Source organism: Harpia harpyja, chromosome 4, assembly GCF_026419915.1.
Source record: "Harpia harpyja isolate bHarHar1 chromosome 4, bHarHar1 primary haplotype, whole genome shotgun sequence".
Lineage (NCBI taxonomy): Eukaryota > Metazoa > Chordata > Aves > Accipitriformes > Accipitridae > Harpia > Harpia harpyja.
In genome coordinates, this window is record NC_068943.1 from 48,382,237 (window position 1) to 48,400,539 (window position 18,303).

Below are 18,303 nucleotides of genomic sequence, written 5' to 3' on the forward strand. Positions count from 1 at the left end.
TTTTAAAAATGGTTACGAAGGAGCTGGCCCGGGCAGGGCGGCATGGATGCGTCTGCTCCCCTGCCCGAGCACAGGATGCTGGAGGAACCGGCTGTGCCTTCACCTTCTTCCCCCCTATGCATCCTTGGGAAAGGCATTTCTCATCTCAGAGCAGGAGCTGGGCTGCATTCACAGTTGCTTTCCCCAAGAAAGCAGCTTGGTGCCGCAGCAGCACAAAACCAGCCTGATTTTGGCACCCATTTATTTTGGTGGGAGTTGGCTGTGTCCGAAACCTGCAGGGTCTGCAGGGCTGGGAGTCCTCCCTGGCACACGTGCCCTGCGCTGAGCAGATTGTGGGCATTTCGTGGCTGATCCTAATGGGGGGGAATAAGATACGTATCATTCTCTGCAAGCACACTTACAGCAGAAGTGAGCATCTCAACCTTGCAATCAAAATACAGATAGTTCCTTTAAAACACAGACTGTGTTTTCTTAATTAATTTTCACTTCCTCCCTTTATAGTCCTCCGCAGGACTCTGGATATTAGGATTCCTGGTAAGCTTTCCAGATTAAAGAAAACATACACTGGCAATAATAAACAACCCAATCGCTGCTGTTCTAGTGTTACTTGATACTGAGAAACTCTTTATATATTGTAACAGACAATGAAGTTTCTGTAGGGGCTTTAAATCACTTAATGTTGAAAGGAATTCCCAGACGGCTTTATCAGTCACTGTGTAAAATTGTTAGAGATCTCCACCAGCTAATAAATTTGATTTGGGGTTTGTTTTGCTGGCATTTGCACAAACCCTCTGAGAACTAGAGTTACTGTATTCCTATACAGGATTTGAATTCAAATTTGAAATGCCCGTTTCCTTTTCCTCTGGGAGGGGAAATAAAACTTTGCAATAGAATATGAATGTCGGTTGTTTTTCTTTTTAAGTCGGTGCATTATTATTTGAGGAGATATAGTGTTTGACAAACCATTTATTTTGTTTCAAATATTTTATTGAGTAATAAAACTAGTTTACATTGCTGCCACATATGGGGATTTGTGCCTGTTAATATGTAAGGGAGATGACTAAAGAAATCAGTACACCGGCCCTGCCGTTTGTCACTTTATGACTCTGGCCTCCCTGTCCCGTGCCTGTAATGCCGTGCAAATGCAACTGATAAAGGCTGGCACAGGGTGGGCTGCACCGAGCCCTTGCTGAGCCCTTGCTGAGGCTGCTGCAGGAGGTGCATTGCCCGTGGAGGAGCTCCTGGGGGCTCAATAGGCAGTGCCAATCAATAAAGGCAATGTTGTTTTCTGGGCTGAATTTTTTTTTTTTTCCTACCCAGCACTCACAAATTCATCATGAATGACCCCTTTTCATGGATGTTCCCGTTCTGAATGGGAGAGAACCAGCATTTTTAATCTAGAGAAATCCCCTCTAAGTAAAGCCAACTGCAGCTGAAGGCAGTGCATCAGCTGGGCTGCAACTGCCCTGCGAGGAGCCCCTCTCCTGGCTCTGCTGAGCCCTCATACGTGATCCCTGGCCGAGGTGTCCCTGTGCTCACGGCATTGCCAGAAATGCAGAGCACAGACAACCTCTCTCAGAATTGAAAGTCTCTTTTTGCCTTTTATTTTTCACTCCCCCCAACTCAGAGGAGCTGCACTGGGGTTCAACAAGTCTTGCTTCAAGCCCTGTTTTGTTTTGCTCTTTCCTTGGGCTCCCTCTCCTTCCCTGGCATCTCTCCAGGTCCGAGTCTCTCATCTGCAAAATGGGGCCAACAGTAACTCTCTTCCAGCCCGGGACTGCTGTGGGCTTGGGGACGTGATGCCCTTGAGGGGTGTGCAGAGCAGCCGGGGGGCACTTGTCAGAAACCCCCGGACAGAACAGGCACTTTCTTTCCCTGCTGAAGAAGCTGAAGGGGGGTGGCTTCTGCAGAGGAGCCAGGGAGGCCAGCCCCAGGGGCACCTGTGGGATTGTAGCTGTGTGCACACCGTGCGGCTTTTGCGCCCCCAGCCCTTGATGCCAGCGGGATGGATGGTGCTGTGGCTGTCATTGCTGCGATGGCCATCCTGCGTGAGACTGGTGCCAGCCGAGCCGGGACAGCCCCCCGGCCTGGGCACGGCTGGGAACAGCCTCCAGCCTGAGCAGCGCGGCGCGAATGGGAACAGGTTTGCCCAAGTTACGAGCTGGCGAGAGAAGCCAGCAAATCCTGGATTTTGATTTTTGCAATGCCCTGCTGCTTTATTTCTTTTGTTTTACATAAAGATGTTTGCTTTAAGTGATAGTAGCGAGTAGGAAGGCTTGAGTTCACTTGTTGAAAGCAATCTGAATTGTCCTTTACTTGAACCTTCCCGGCAGTGCGTGGGAAGCCACATGTGAGTCCATACAGACGTGTACATACAGGTGTGCTGCTGTACCTCTGCGCATTAGTGACAGATGCTGATTGTGCACCGCTGTTTCAGGCAAGTAATGATAAACCTGCAGGCACAGGCTGGCAATGCTCCCTGGTTGCTGCTCTGCCCTCCTAGGCATGGCGGGGCTGCTGGGACTGGCAGTGCCGCTTCGTCCTTCACCCACTGACGGCTTGAGAGTGACAGTGATGGTCTCCAGCGAGAAGCCCATCCGTCCACCCCTCTCAAGGAGGATGACAGCTGCCGTGAAGCTTTTTGAGGGGGGATAGAGTTTAATGCCCTGGAAAATCCAGGACCCTGTGGAGCATGCAGAGGATTCGCAAATGGGGTGTGTTGTAGACGCTGCTCTGCTGGTCAGTTAGCCGGTTGTGTGTCATCTGCAAGGTGGGTTTTGAGCATTTTCTGTGGAAAGCAGCATGTAGTGCTGAAATTTCCCCAGACCTGGGTCCCAGCCCCATGACAAGGTGGCACATCATTGTCCTGCTAAGTGTCCTTCGTGCCATTTATTTCTGGGAACTGGATTCGGGCACTCTGGGCAATGCATGTATTTTCCTGCTAATGATGAGTCCAGCCACAGATGTTGCTCAAGTCATTTCAGTGTTCCTGCTGTATACATTCAGCCTTGTTTTTAGCTCAGCTCCTAACTAGTGTTTACTTGAAAATTGTTTTAACTTACCATACGAGAGCCAGGTCTGCAGGGAAAGCCAACAGCCCTGCCTGCACGCTGCCTGTCCCCTCTCCAAATTCATCCTTCTTCTAGTTGCAAGAAAGTGCCTGCCTTCACAGCTGGCCCTGTCGTAGAGCCTGAGGGACTGTCTGCTGGGCAGTCATTTCATATCACTTCAGTGCTGGTATGCGCTCCTGCTTTTCTGAAATGGTAACTCCCGTCAGGCAGCCAAAAACTGAGGTATCTCCAGCGGGAGCGGGACGCCTGCCCTACCTGTGCATGCAGTAGTTGCAGGGTTGTTCTTTTTCCTAGAGTTTGCTGCTGTAAAACAGCATGCGAGGCTGTTTCTAGGTGGTTTTTGGATGTTTATTTTGTGCTTTAATAGCCAGGAGCGTGTACTTGTCTGCAGGCCACACGTTATCTGTAGAAAGTGGTCCGAGGTGCACAAATACAAGTAAACCAGGGTATGCCACCTGGGCAGCCAGTCATCCTTTTTGGTGGGGTTTTTTTTTCTTGTTTTAAGAATATTCATCTAAAGGGGAGGTTTGAAATTGTTTCCTTGGTTGGCACCCTGAGTGATGTGCCTCACCTCCATACCCATGTGCCCGGCAAAGACGGCGAGATGGCCGGAGGGCACGTCCTGGCACTGTGGGGGTCTTCGCTGCCGCCAGGGTCATCACCGACGGGCACAGGGACCCGCGGCTTGCCCAGGAGATGGATGGAGGCGCAGGTTTCCCACAGCTTGTCATTAGTCCTTGCTCTGGAAAGGCTTAGCAATTCCTACCCGGTAAATTATGTGCCATTCCTCAAAAAAGTGGATTAAATAAATGGGGCTAGAGCATGTCTTTTTTGCTCTTAGCTTTAGTGTATTGATTTGGACATATTTTCAGGCCGAGAGTAATCAATTCTTGGGTAGATGGGCAGAATAAAATAATTTCAAGCAAACTCTTTGAGCGACTTGTCATTAATTTGCCTTTTGCCGGCGCTCGTTGAGGCCAGGCGAGATGCGCTCAGCATCCTCCGGGTGCCGGCAGAGCAGTGCCCTGGGGATCTCCTGGGGCTGCCGGGCCGGGAGGGAGGGAGGGGGCTGCCGGGGCTAATGAATGCGCTGTGTTTGCTCATCTTTACAGAGTCACTTATTACCGCTAATTGGGAGGGACAGTTCAAACAAGCATAGAGGAGCAGTTGTCATGGGAGCGTGACATGGGTTTAAAGAAGCGGCCGGGGAGGACCGCGCTGCCTGGCCCCTGCCCCCCGAGCCTGGCCGCATCCTGGCGTGGCACCGGGGGTGCATCCTGCCTTTGTCGGGGACCCCCTCTGGAGCCGGCGGTCCCAAGAAATCCGGGCAGGACGAGGTGTCCCGGGGTGCCGCAGACAGATGCGCAGCTGTCTGGGACACTTAGGAAGTCACCAGCTGACGGAAGGGGTGGGCTCCTGGCTCGGCCGCACATGGGTTCAGAGATGTGCTCCGCATTAATGTGCCAGGCATCGCCTGGGCTGCTTCTCCTGAAGAGCCCCTTTGATTTGGGAGGGCACACTGGCGCCGGGGAATGCTTTGTGCCGTCTTTCGGGGTTGCTGGGCAGGGCAAAAAATGCTCACATCTGCCCTTCTGGAGGGAGATCTCCCCTCCGACCACAAACATATCTCATCTTTCCAAGTTATTTTTACTTTCAAGTGTTCTCATCCAAGCTCTTATTCTTTCATTTATTGTTGCTTTCCCTAATTAAAACCTTTTGGATTATTCCCCTGCAAGCTGAGCACTTCTTGCAGCTGTGTACAAATTCCATTTCTATAGCAGGATCGACCCGTTACACTCATTTTTAAGAGATTTTTTAATGTTACTTGGGGAAAATAACTAAGCATAAATGTTTTAGAAATAAGAGCAATATGGGCTTTGTTTCTCACCATGCTTTGGGTTTATAGTGGTTGAACAGAATATCAGAGTGGGTTCAGAAAAGCGGGTACGTTGCGGTGCCGAGGGGGCGTGTGGAAGGGCAGAAGGGAACAGCCCTGCAAGGCAGTCGGGGGGATGGAGAGCGGCTGTGCTGGACTATAACCCTGCAGGTACCAAGAGCGTAAGCCACTGGGGCTGTCTGACAGCACGAGCCGGGGTGAAGGTCTCGCCTGGTTCCTGTGGCTGCCCCCTCCTGTGCCCCCCCATGCTGCTATGACAGGACGGGTGGCGTTTGTTCCAGGGATGGGGAAGCAGAAGATGCTGTGCCAGAAGCACCCACTGCGCTTCTGTCCTTCCCGGGGTCGGGTCTGGGGATGCCAGGTCTGCTCAGGCTACATGCGTGCCCAAGTGTGTTACGGAGCCGACGAGGACGCCCCGGGTGGGCTCAGGGTTGCCGGCGGGAGGTGGGGAGAGGATGGAGCTGAGGAGCGCCAGAGGCTTCCTGTCCCCCTGGCACACGGGAGGAATGGGCGAGGGGCTGGTGGAGGTGGCTTGGTCTTTTGCTCACCCTTGACTACTGCCTTATTTTGAGAAATAGGGTCTGGTTTGAGTCTGCATTTCCAGCTTCAGTTTTGCCTTTTTTTTCTTTTTTTTAATATAAAAATGAAGGCTGCCAAAGTGAAAACGGAAGGCTTCGTTTCTCTTTGAGTAATTCCTCTCCCTTTTAAAAAACAACAAACCTCCATGTCTGCTGTTTGTAATGCAGGAAGATAGAGATTATGTGCATCTGCAGCCTGATTTTAAATATGCTCTAAAGGCGTATTGTACACACATTGTCACTGAAGAGGATAAACCTAAGGAAACAATCTTAATCTAAGAAGTTAGCATCAACCGCTAAAGCACCAGCAAAAAATTCTCCATGTGTGGCTTGAATTCTAAGCGCTAGTCAAGAGGCATGTGAGCCAAAACCACCAGTCAAAGAACGCTCTAATCAGAACAGCTAACGAGAAAATTTTTTTTTGCATGTGTGGTGAAGATAAATCGAGTTTGTTTTGCAGCCTATTCTGTTTTAGATTTCCTGTGTCATAACAGAATGAATTTGTTGTTCATTGATACCTTAATATATAGGTTGTTGGGGCTTTTTTTTTTTTTTTTTTGAGGAGGAAAACAATGTCCCCTTCACTTTTGCATGAATGAATTCATTTATTCTCCGTAACCTCCGGAAGTCATTTATTTCAGCCTGCGACAGCTGCAGGGTCTGTTTGTGTAGGAGGGTTGCAGGCGCTTGGCAAGACCCCGGCCCTTCCTCGCTCCCCGTGCCCAGCGCCGGCGGGGCCGGGGTGGGCCAGCCGCTCCTGAACGGCCCTTTTTGAAGGGTCTTGTAAGAAAACTGCACTTTGCATATCAGAAATGACTCTGTTCTACTTGGGGTGAAACAGCACCGACTGCCAGCCATGGTGCAATTCTGCTCTCTTCTCCCGAGCGATGCTCCTGACTGTTTGTTTCAGTTCCTCTCTATGTACCGTGAATCACTGATGAGTTCTAATCAACAGCAACTTAATTAATATACGTGCTTTTACAGATGTTGTTCTTCATTGTAACTTAGGAGTAACCAAGGTCCATGCGATGGGTACCTGGGACGTCTTTCCTTTGTTAAAGAAGGAAGGAAATTACTCGCCGAGGAGACTTCAGCGTTGGTCCACTGTAGCCTACGGCTGAGTTCAGTGAAGCCAGAAACTTATCCCACAGGTCTATGTTTTTAAATGGTCAAAATAAACAAACAAAACCTCTTGCTTCCCCCAAAACCCTCCCAAACACCCAAAGCAATTTCCTAACAGAAATTCTGTATTTTTGCAGGCTGGTGTGATGCCGTGCCCTGTGGGTTATCCTTCACAAACTTGTAAACAGCTCTCGGATTTGATGTAGAAATGGGAGAGGGAGGAACTCCTGTTACCATTGTGTCAGATGCAGCAAGGCGTCTTCTGGTCTCTTTAGAAGTGTTAAAAGCATCTCTTAGCATCTCTCCTGTGACTTCAGTTTGTTAAGGTAAGAAATGCTAAAATAGTCTTAATAAAGTGTGGAAATGAAGAAGAAAACCCTCAATAGCTGTGACAGACTTTAAGCTGCGGATCCATAGCCGGCAAAGTGCGTAATATCTACTGAACTGGAGGTGCTTCCCCTTGGCTCTCCCCTCTGAGCGGTATGCTTCAGCACGCATTTAGCTTCCCCTAAATCCGTGTGGAAGGCAGGCACGTGCTAAGTGTCGAGCTGGATTGAGACTTAATTCCTCCTGAGGTAAAAGATTGCAGATCACCCACAGTCCAACCAAAATCTCCTTCCTTCCCAGCACGCCTTCTCCTCTGGCACCCGGGAGAAAACCCAGGCTGCTGAGCTTTGGGGTTGTGTTGCCAAATTCAGAGTCAGTTCACCTCCTGTTGTGTTTTCCCACCCGTGCCCTGGTCAGGATGCACCACCGCATCTCCCCCTCAGGCAGGGCCTCCGGGCTCCTGCTGCCTGTGGGGACCGGAGCAAGGATGCTCTTCTCCATGGGTAGACCTGCCCCATCGCATCGCGGTTCGGGGGCTGCATCCATCACCCTCTGTGTCTCGGGCTGATGAGTGCTACCTGGGCTTGGGTGCTGGGTCTCCACGGGTGGGAAGGATGGAGGAGCTCGGTGGGCTCGCCTCGCGGCTTTTCTCATCCTCCGAACCCGGGTTGTAAATGCAGCAGCACTTACTAGCCGTGCTAATCAGAAATAATGTGCGGCTTAATAGAACTTCTCCATTAAAAGGTTTTGGGAATAATATATAAAATGAATAGTTCAGCCAGCGAGTTTCAAATGGCTGGGGAGGAAGGGGAGCCCCTGCTCACCCGCAGACCTCCGCAGCACCACGCATACAGTGACGCTATGCCTAAAACTGAAGCTGGGAATTGGTTTTGATTTTTACTTAAAATTCAAATGTCTGATGTTCTTAAATTGAACAAATGATATTTTTAAAAAATATATCAGGCTCCAACATCTGCAGATTATGATTTGCATTTTGAAATTGGCTTCTTGAATTGAACAAGGATGAATACTGTCACTCTTCTTTTATTCGCTCAGTTTATTTAATGAAATGCTAGAGGTCAACCCTTTGTCCTTAAATTAGTTACTATAAAAATCTTTTTGTACTTTTCTGCTTGTTATGATGTCTTCTAAGCAGAAGAAAAGGTTGCCATTAATTATGTCTTTGTTGAATATGGATATCTATTCATAGTTAGTTAAACAGTTTCAAACAAAATTAGCATTGAGCAACTCTAAGGCCAGCTTTAGGTTGGTTATCAAGAATTTTTTGCTAAGAGAATGCTCTTCTGCAAGTGTGCATTATCTAATATATTCAGCTTTCAGTTGCTAATTTTTTTTCCAGATGAAGATGGGCTTAATTGAGGTTGTGCTTTTAAGTTTGTAGAGCTCTTCAGCATCTCATACAAAAGCATCTAGAGGCTTTTCATTTGTCTTGAGTATGTTTTAGATGTACAAATATTATTTACTTTAAACTCTAAATCAAAAGGCGCACTGTAACTATTTTAAATAAAACATTATTCTCTGCTGAAATATATATAAATTCAAAGCAGGACTTTTTTTCATTATCACTTAATTTATTTGAAAGAGCTGCTATTAACAAATTTTAGGATAATATTGAAATAGCAGTTTAGTAGCTGGTCTCAAACAGGCATTTAGTAATGTAATTTACTTGTCAAAGATAGAGGATGTATATTAACGTTAAGATATAGCTCCAGTTTCATGTCTAACTCTTAGCTAAGTGCCATTTTGAATAGGGCTTTAAAGATTAAACTGCGTTAGTTTTTAGAAAGGTCTCAATACGACGATAAAGCTAAATTTTTCAATAATAGCCGCGTTGGGTGGCCGTCTCTTTTGTGACAGGGTCTGGTTTATTTTATTTATTTTCCAGTCTCAGCCGGTGGTGCCACCTGCAGTTACCAGGGCAGCTCCCGGGGCAGCGGTGGCTTTTGGGGGGTGATGGGGGGCTGCGGGGCAGGTGCAGCCTCCCCATCCCGGGGAGGTCCCTGAGCCCTGGATGCCCCTCGCCGGTGGGGGGGGGGGGGGGGAGGCACCCCACACGCACCCCACGACCCCACCGGGATGGGGCCCACTGCCTGGACCGTGCCCCAAGGACCTGGCAAAAACCCCTCTGCTCTTACTCAACCCCAGAACCACCCTGCTGCCGTGGCAGGGCACCCGGGGCTCTGAGAGGGGCTGCGGCGGGTGCCTGGGTGGGTTGGGGGCCAGCAGCTCGGGGCGACCCACCTGCCCTCACCCCCTTGGGGTTTTAGGGGTTTAAGGGGCTGCGTGGACCGGCGCGGACGGGCCGTCGTTAGCCCTTGGCTGTCCGGCCCCAAGCCAGACAATAACGTGCTGGGTGTTTGGAAACGGGGAGGAGTGGGGAATGGAGAGAGGAGAAAAAGCTACGAGCAGAAAAAGAAGATCATCAGGAAAAGTAATAAGAAAATATAAACGTGGTAGCGGAGGATTAGTCCTAGTCATTGGAAATGCAAATGAACTTCATGCTCGCTCCCAACATCTTTTTTCTGAGCTTGTATTTCAGAAAGGATTTTCCTCTCGTTTTTTCTTCCTCTTTACCTCCTCCTCAGTGCAACAGTGCTGCTTTCCCAGCAGCATTAAATATTCTCCAAGACGAGACTGTAACCTTGTAACGCTTTTAGGTATAATATACATATTTTTTTCATTTTAAATGCTAGCTCATAATGACATTGTGAAGTAGGGATCCCAAGTCAGCCTTATTATCATGGTGTCTCCTTGAGCTGAACCTCTGAGAAATGTGAAGGGGAGACCTTTTGGAACGAACAAATCCTTTAGCTGCCTATAATTATTTATTAAAATAGGCTACCGGGATAAAGGACGGGGAGGGGGAGGGAGGAGCAGCATTCCTTTCTCTGTACGTCCCTCCATGCAGATATACGTATGTATACATATCCAACGATCAAGCCAAGTGATTGCAATGTCCAAGCCCTGTATTTTAGAAATATAAAATAATGGATGTGCAGAAAGGAAAAATAAAACGTGAACAGATCACATGTATTTTTATGAACCGAAAGGAAAACGCTGCGTCCTGACCACTTGGAGAGCATCCTCACCCTTCAGTGTAGCTGCTGGGGATTCTCATGTAAATGCTGAGCACCAGGTTGGGAGGAATGCCATTCTGTACCTGTACTTATGGCTCCATGTGAAAAGGAAAATAAGGATGGGATCAATGTTTTTCCCACTGTGTGTGTGAGTGGTGGAAGAGAAACCATCCTGCTTCATTGCTGGGTAAAAGCAAAAAATAAATAAAAAAAAAAACCCAAAACCCACAGAAACCAAAAAGCAAACCTTGCTGTCATTTTATTTAATGAATTGCATTGATTGCTGCAGATTTGTCTCACTTCATTAATTGGCCAAACCAGCACGTGTTAGCTTTGTGCTGTTGAGTATTATAGAAGTAACGTAACCCTCTCTCTACATCTTGAGAAATTTTATAAACTTAGCAGGCTATTAAAAAAAAAATCTTTGGGGTCAACTTTCCACTTGTGCCTTTAGCTCTTGAACAAGTACTTTTATGTTTTCTTCTAATATATAGGATTTATCTGCAGCTCTGTGAAGAGCTTTTAAATTTAATCCAGCGTTGAAGTAGTAATTTGTTGCTAGTGCTTTATAACAGGCTTTTCTTTTAACTTTCCCGGGACGCGGGCTCTTTGTGCGGGCTAATCTGTGACACACAATGCCAATCTGCTCGGGGTATCTCGGGTTTGGACCTCAGATGTCCTCAAAACACGAGGAATGAAAGTTGGTGAGTGCGTTATGATCGGAATGGTAAGATGGGAATTGTCTGGCAGCGGCGCTCCGGGGACAACACGCAGCTTGGGGGGGGGGGGGGGGGTCGGGGGGGGCTGCACCCATCGGCAGCTCGGAAAACCCCAGCACCGTTGTGATTCCTATTGCACAGGCGTTACGTTCGGAACTTGGTCAGGGTCTGAGCTTTTTTCACGTGCGCGCACAGAGCTGTCGGTGTACGTAATTTATAGGAGCTCCTGCAGCTTTTCTGGAAAGTCTGTAATTTTTTTCAGTCCACTCGGATAAGCTTTTTTTAAATCAATTTTAAAATTCCTCTTACATTGGTAGTAACATGTTTGGGGTTTTTTTTTCTAGAGGAGGCAGTGGTATAGGCTGTCTATATTTTTTTTTTTTCAGAGAGGGCAAAAAAATCATGATAATGGAAAAGAATCTTTTACCAACTGTTTATTTTAATTGAAGTATACACAGCTTTTAAAATAAGTTTTAAAGCGAGAATTTCGCCATTCTGCCTTACAGATCCATGTCTTTCTCTTTTTTTATTAAAAACAGTATTTTTGATCCCAGATGAGTAATGAATATTTTATTCCAGATACAAAAACATATTGGGGATATGTTTGGACATATTATAAGCATGTGAAATAATGCACAACAAATATGAAATAGTCTCTCATAAATAAAGATACCAAAGCCACAATATTAAAAATGGGAGTAGCTCTGCCCACCTCCCTTTTATCAGGAACATTTCTAAACTAGACTGATATTACAGGAGACTTTTTGGCAGCTATGGCTCAGGCAAGAAATGTTGATGTATTTACATTCATTATATCTGTACTTCATATTTTTGGCTGGGGAAAAAATGGATCCCTTTTATACGTTGTGTAAATTTGTTCCTGAGGCACAATGTACATCAGCATCTTTTGCTTTTCTTACGGTGCTGTTAAAAATCTGCTTTTGGGAGCCCTGTGCACCCAAATCTCGTCCTGGTCCCCACCGAACAGGGACAATTACCCTACGCCGTCGTCACTGGGTCCTTCTGCCTTTTTCCTGCCAGCTACCATTGCACAGGCGTTAATTAATTACAGCCCAAACCGTACGTTTCCAAAAGGACGAACCGCAGCCCAGAAATATTTTTGAGCCATAAAGCGGGGAACTTGCAGGTACAGCAGCACGTGTGGAGGTTTATAGGGATGATTTAGTGAATATGAGAACATATTTTGTGCTCCATTGTTTAGACTCAAGAAGGCATAAAATCTTTAACATCTATTTATCATGTAGCTATTTTAATGTAAACATTTGTCTATTTGGATGAAGTGTTTTCATTATTAAGCTAATTTCCACATGTTTCAGATAGACTGATGAGTTCGAAGCCGAGCACTTGCTGATGAGAAACGAAATTCTGCCTCGGCTCAGCCTGCTGTCAGATACATCTTCATTAGTTTTTGTCATTCACTGATGGCAAATGCTCTATAAATGAGATGACGATCAGGTCCGCCTTGATAACTTGCCTTATCTCATTAGTTTTCACATCAAAGTTAATCAGCAATGTGAATTGTAATTGCTGGAAGAGACAATGCAATAGATCACTCGGCCTTTTTTTTCTGTATGGCATCTTGAAACATCAGCAGGCTGGTGTGAGTAGATAGGCTCAGAAAGAAAATGATGTGGAAAGCATAATAAGCAAGCTGCTCAGAATTAATGAGCTTACCCAATAAGAAAAGAATAACCAATCAATGTGAGTTGGGCAAATATAATTTAGGAATAATTGCTTGATTGGTTGTCTATAGTAGACTGATTTGACCACACACAAGGATTAAGAATTAAGATGTCAAGGCGAAAAATAATTTGGCAACTGAGGGCATGTAATTTTTTGTTTCCTTCCCTTTATGACTGAAAGCGATTGCTGTTTGATATGTTATTCCCCAAGAATGAAAACATTAGATAGACACACACTGGTGGGTGGTTTGTTTTTTTTTTCCTTTATGCTTCTTTTATAATACAAGCTCTTTCAAACCTCAGTGGGGATATTTCAGTATGGGACATTAAAAATGAATAGAGTAAAAAATAAAAAATAAAAAAAAACCCAAGTGTCTTCATTTGTAAGCGTTGCATTGAAAAGAGCTGCGAGTTCAAAGGTGCTGTGTACAAAACACTGGTTTCTGGCAAAACGACATGCCTGGGTGTTTGCAAAGCCCAGCCATTACTTGGTCCAAATCGGAAACACAATTCTTGCGGTATGCACGCTTTTAATATAATTTTCCCCACAGCCATTGGCCAATTAGTAAAGAACCCTTATATTCTTCTATCTAAACTATGGGGAAGGTTCAGCCAGAAGGTAAATTTGCTTTGATCTACATTACACCTAATTGAGTCACCACCAATGTCTCTATCCCAACATCAAGAAATGTGAAAATGTTAGATTATTTCACTGGGGATTAAACCTAATTTTCGCGTGTTCTGCATTAACCTATTAGGCTGACTCATCTGCATTGCTAATACGGCTCAGGCAGCTGTCACTGCTAAAGAAAAACATGATCATGCAATCCTTGAATGAATGATTCCAGCTCTGATTAGTGTTAGTGAAGTTAGCTGAGCCCTGGTGATAAGGCAGGAAAATTCCCAGGTTGCCAATAGCTTTGAAAATTATCAGACTGTGGGCAAAAATGTACCTCGCGGCTCGCGGGCCTCCCTCCAAAGGCGACATTATTTAAGGCCGTCTTTTTCGGCTGCTTGCATAAACGTGTTTGCTTCTTTTAAGGGGCTGATGCCAGGGGTACGTATTAAAATGCTAATGGGAAACAACCTGAGCGCAGCCCGGTGTGGAAAGCGGGAGGTTTTTCCCTGCCCGGGTGCATTAGCTTTGGGTTTTAAATGCCATTTCCAGAGAGGAGCAGCGGCGGAGATGCCAGACCGGCTCCAGCCAGGAGAAGGGGCTTGCAGGAGCCGCTGCAGCCCCCACCGGCCCCTCCGGCCAGCGCGGACCACCGCACCGCACCACGTCTGTGCCTCTACCAGCCCTGCTCTTTGTTCGCAGGGCAGCGGGCACTGCCGTCATCTCAAGCCGTTCCTTATTTCTTTCTATCTGTCAGATTTAAATAGTAAAAAAAAAAAGCAACAATGACACATCCCCTTGAGAAGGGAAAAATTTAGGAATGAGTTAGCCTCCTAGCAATAGAGCCAGGAGCCAATTTAATCCGATTAGTGCCTGCCAACAATAGATGCTCCTAACCCATTGTGGACAGAAGCTTTCACTTTATTTGTTTGTATTAGCCAAGAATCCGAGATATCGGAAAAGTGGAATTTTGCCTCATCAGATCGCTCAGACGATCAACAAAAAAACAAATTGAGGAAAATAGTCTAATGTGTCAATATTTATCTTGTGGCCCTAATTGTCTGCGGAGAGGACTTGTTGAGTGCGCAAAGTTTGCAGCTCCAGTTTATCTGTGTGCTCTTGATTCCCCCCATTGTACGGACATAGTGGCAGCTCCTCACAATGTAATGATGTTTAAAAAGGGCAGTAACTGCAGAGGCATAATAGAGGCATTTTAATGGAAAAAGACTTGCAGTTGTCAACCAAACTGCAATGCTTGATAGAAAATGTAAAAGGGCTTTAAACTGATATATATTTATATAAATTTACAGTTTCTTTGTGAATACACTTACTTCAGGTTTAAGCAGCGGCTCGTTCCTGGCGAATTTGATAGCAAGAAACCCATTTTCAAATACTTTTGAATGCATTCTCCTCTCTCCCAAACCAAAGCCTGTCGTGGCATTGATATCATTTACTACCAGCAGCATAAATCAGCATCGCTGGTGGCTCCCCTCCCTACGTGTACGCCTGTGGCATCCCTTTGACGAGGAATCGCCGTGGGCTCAGTGTGGTACCGCCAGAGGGGATCTCCTCTGCCGTCTGCACCAAAGGATTTCCCTCCAGTCTGGGTGAAGCCACCCCTGGCATCAGGCTTCGTGCCGATCCCTGAGGACCCTCCAGAAAGCACTAACCTGCTAACAATTTCCTCCCCTCAACGCCTTTTCAAGGTCTGCTAGGTATCCGGCTTTTAATCAGTGTGGCACACGTTGTATCGGTTCGTTATAGCACAGACGTTCCCCCAAGGCTGATGTGAAACGCTTCATGCAAATCTGCTCCGGGCAGGCAGGGGGGATTTTTTTTTTTTATTAATTGACTACACTTGTAGCATCATCAAAGTAGGAAACCAGGTTGGTTTGAACAGACCTGAGTTACTACAACGCTATGCCGGCCTCGTTCATTTTGCTTGCTGTTTGTGAGAAGCGGGCCACCCCTCGGCGCTGCTCTGCTCTGCTGAAAGCCCCACGGCCGTCAAACATCCCCAGCCGCTTCCCGAGAGCCGAGGGAGGCAGGCTGTCCGGGAATGGCACGTCTTAAATGTTTGAGCCTTGCGGGCGGTGAAGGGCTGGGTTCATGTCAGCCGTGGCCGTCTAGGGCGGGCGGTGGGTCTGCAGAGCCTGGAGATGGAGACCGAGCTCTGCAGAGGGTGACCGTCCCTTCCAGACGGGTGGGCTCTCACGCTGTCAGCGAGCACCCATCTCCTGCTGGCTGTGGAGGGGTGAGCCGACTGCTGGCCTCCCTTCGGCAGCAAGATAGCTCCGGGCCGTGGGCTGGAAAGGGCCTCATCATCCCCATCTGGTGTGAGTACCCAACGGAGGTGTCCATCGGACCCTGCCGTAGCCTTCTCACCCCCCAGAGGTTTAGCATCCTTAAATAGCGATGGCCCTGCACCACTGCTGTGTGGTGGGTTGTGATTCTTCCCAGCCCGACCTCAGTGAGATCTGGTGATTTCATCCTTCCCAGCCTGATACCGCTGATGGGCACCCCTACCTGTAAAATAACAGCCAGGCTGCCACATGAAAAGCAACGACGTCTGAGGATTTAAGGGAAGACAGTGCTCTGTACCACAGTGATTCACTCGTGATGCTCCTGCGGTATCACTGGAGCAGAGTTTTGTAGGATTTTAAAAAAAGGATTAGATTGTTGTATTAGATATGGTTAAAAGTGTTATAAAACCTCATTGTTCTGGCAGTCAGCCAGCCAGAAATCTCCTTCAGGTGTCTTATTTTATAATTGTCCCCTATGAAATCTGTTACCATTTTCTTTGCGCTTTCACAGGTGGGACATCGCCCCTGCCCTCGCCCCTGCCATCTGCGGGTCTGAGCTGCATTTCAGGGTCCCCTCGAGTTATTCCCCAAGGGTCGGCAGTGTTGGCATTAAAACACAACCCCCAGAGCCCAGGGCTGGGACAGAGCAGTACTAACTGCAGAATGAGGAATACCACAAAAATGGCATAATGAGGTATTTAATAAAACCAAGGGGAATAGGAGGAGAGGGACATGGGGCACCGGGAGCCCTCCCCTGCCCCGAGGGCCCTCCCTGGGGACCCCCACCCCAGACCAGGAGTGCTGCTCAGGGCAGCTGGACCCAGCCATGCCCTTGGGCTCCCAGCACAGGGACATGCGGTGCAGACACTTGAGCTTTGGAGTTTTGCCCCAAAGTGCTGAGTTATTTGCTATATGGAAAGGTACTGATCCTCTGAGAAGACCCGTGCCACCTGGCAAAGATGCTAAATTGTGACTTGGGAGGGGTGTGTTTTAACATCACAGGCTCCTTAAGTAGCTGCAGACTAGAATTTCATCCTTCTGGCCCAAATCCTTCAAGGCAATCATTGATTCTGCAGGTGGAGAGTGAATTTACCTGCAGGGGCTGGGGGCACCTCTCCCCTGGGCAGCTGGGTTAGCACCTTGCCCTCTCCTCTCCTCCCTGGGTGGATGCTGCCCTGTGAGCAACAGCCCCGCATGGGGAAAAAGGATCAGGGTGAACTATTCCCCATAGCTGTCCCAGAAAAAAGCTCCAGAAGTAGGTACTTTTATCCTAAAATGTTTGGGTTTTTTTTTCCCCCCTTCTGTTACAGTGATTGGCTTCAGGTATCGACTGAGCAAACTCAGAAAAAGCTGCAGTTATTCCAGAGTATGTGTCCACGTGCAGAATATTCTGGAACAGGTATTTCCCTTTAAATTCATGCCCCGTCTTATTCCAGAATACTTTCCCCGTGTAGAGGAGCACTTAGCTGGGGTCTCTGCTTGCTGCCGTACTAGTGATAAGATGGATTGGCTGATCTAATAGGTCTTTTCAATCTCTGATTTTGAAAGCTAAGATTGGGAAATTAATTTCAGAAAGGTCAAAACAGAGCAAGGCTATCCTGCTGCTGTGTGATGGATCCTATTTTTTTTAAATCTATCTATTGAAGAAAAGGTTAGTTATTCAGCATCCTGCAAAAAAAAGAAATAAATAAACCGAGCAGAGGGAATAAAAAAAGTGTATAGATCTGCTGACCCATTCGCAATCTTCAGTTAATGAAAATGCCGGGGAACAGGAGTGGTAAGAGCCTGCCGAGCTGGGAGGCGCTGACCCCGCGGCTGCTGGAAGCTGAATGCTACCAGCCCCGACCCCCCCCCATCACAATGCACGTGCCTGCGGGGCTGCCCAAGGGGCTTAGGAGCGGCGGCGGCGGCAGGAGCCCTGCCGGCATCGGCACCCGCTGGCCCACGGTGCTGCGGTGGCCGAAGCCTGGGAGGTCTGCTTCCACCTCCGTCCTCTGGTGGGTGGCTGGTGGGTGGCTTCACTGGGGTTTTTTAAGGGCAGGTTGCAGAAATGCTGAGCAAATCCCGGTAGCGTTAACTAAAAATCCGTCTTGAGACGTAGGGGTGTCCGAAACAGGCAGGGGCGTCACTCTGGGTTCACTCAAGTCACTGAGAGGTTTTGGGGGTCGTGTCATATGTTAGTGGAAAGCTGGTCGTGTTTTTCAGTGAGAAAAGAAAGAGAAAACACAAAAGAAAAGGGGAAAAAAAATCAAAACCAAAGGCTTCACATAGATATTTCCCTTCTTTTTATTCATTTCCTTCCGATGTGCAAGCCAAACAGTAAAATTAAAAATAAATTGCTTCAGGTTTTTTTAAAACCACAAAATCACAGGGAGAGAAAATGGGCCACTTGGGGGGGTAATCACTTCTTAATTAAAAAGAAAATAGATTTTTTTTTTATTTGTTTGCCCCCCTTTTTTTTTTTGCCTCTCCACCTGGTATATTCAGTAAACTGCTGAGCTGGCCCTTCCTCCGTCCACTTCTCTTCTTACGGATGAATATGTGATGTTGCAATTCTTGGAAGCAGGGAGAAATTAATCCTTTTTGGTAGCACTGGTTAAAACCTTGTCCTGTCCGAACTGCGCTTTGTACGTTATGCCGTGCCTTGAGGCTAACACGTGGTGAGAGTCCCAGGTCAAAGCTAGGCAGCTGCTGTTCTTGGGGAGCCCTGTGGGGAGGAGGGCGCAGAAAAAGGTACCTGGGAAGCCGATGCAGCAAGCGAGGGGCTGTTGCTGGATGAGTAGTGGTGTCTGACGTGCCGAGGCAGCTGAAGAAGTGAAATTCAGCCGTTCCAGAACTAGTGATGCATCTTTCCCCTTTTTTGTTAAGG

The 18,303-nt window shown here is 47.4% G+C and overlaps 1 long non-coding RNA gene across 1 annotated transcript in view; it reads left to right on the forward strand.

The window, feature by feature from the left end:
* The window catches only part of LOC128140320 (uncharacterized), a 40,565-nt gene that overhangs the window by 13,039 nt on the left and 9,223 nt on the right, over nucleotides 1-18,303 (forward strand). The window contains exon 2 of the long non-coding RNA XR_008234692.1: nucleotides 6,806-6,994. This is a non-coding gene — a long non-coding RNA (uncharacterized LOC128140320). The remainder of the gene's footprint in view (nucleotides 1-6,805; nucleotides 6,995-18,303) is intronic.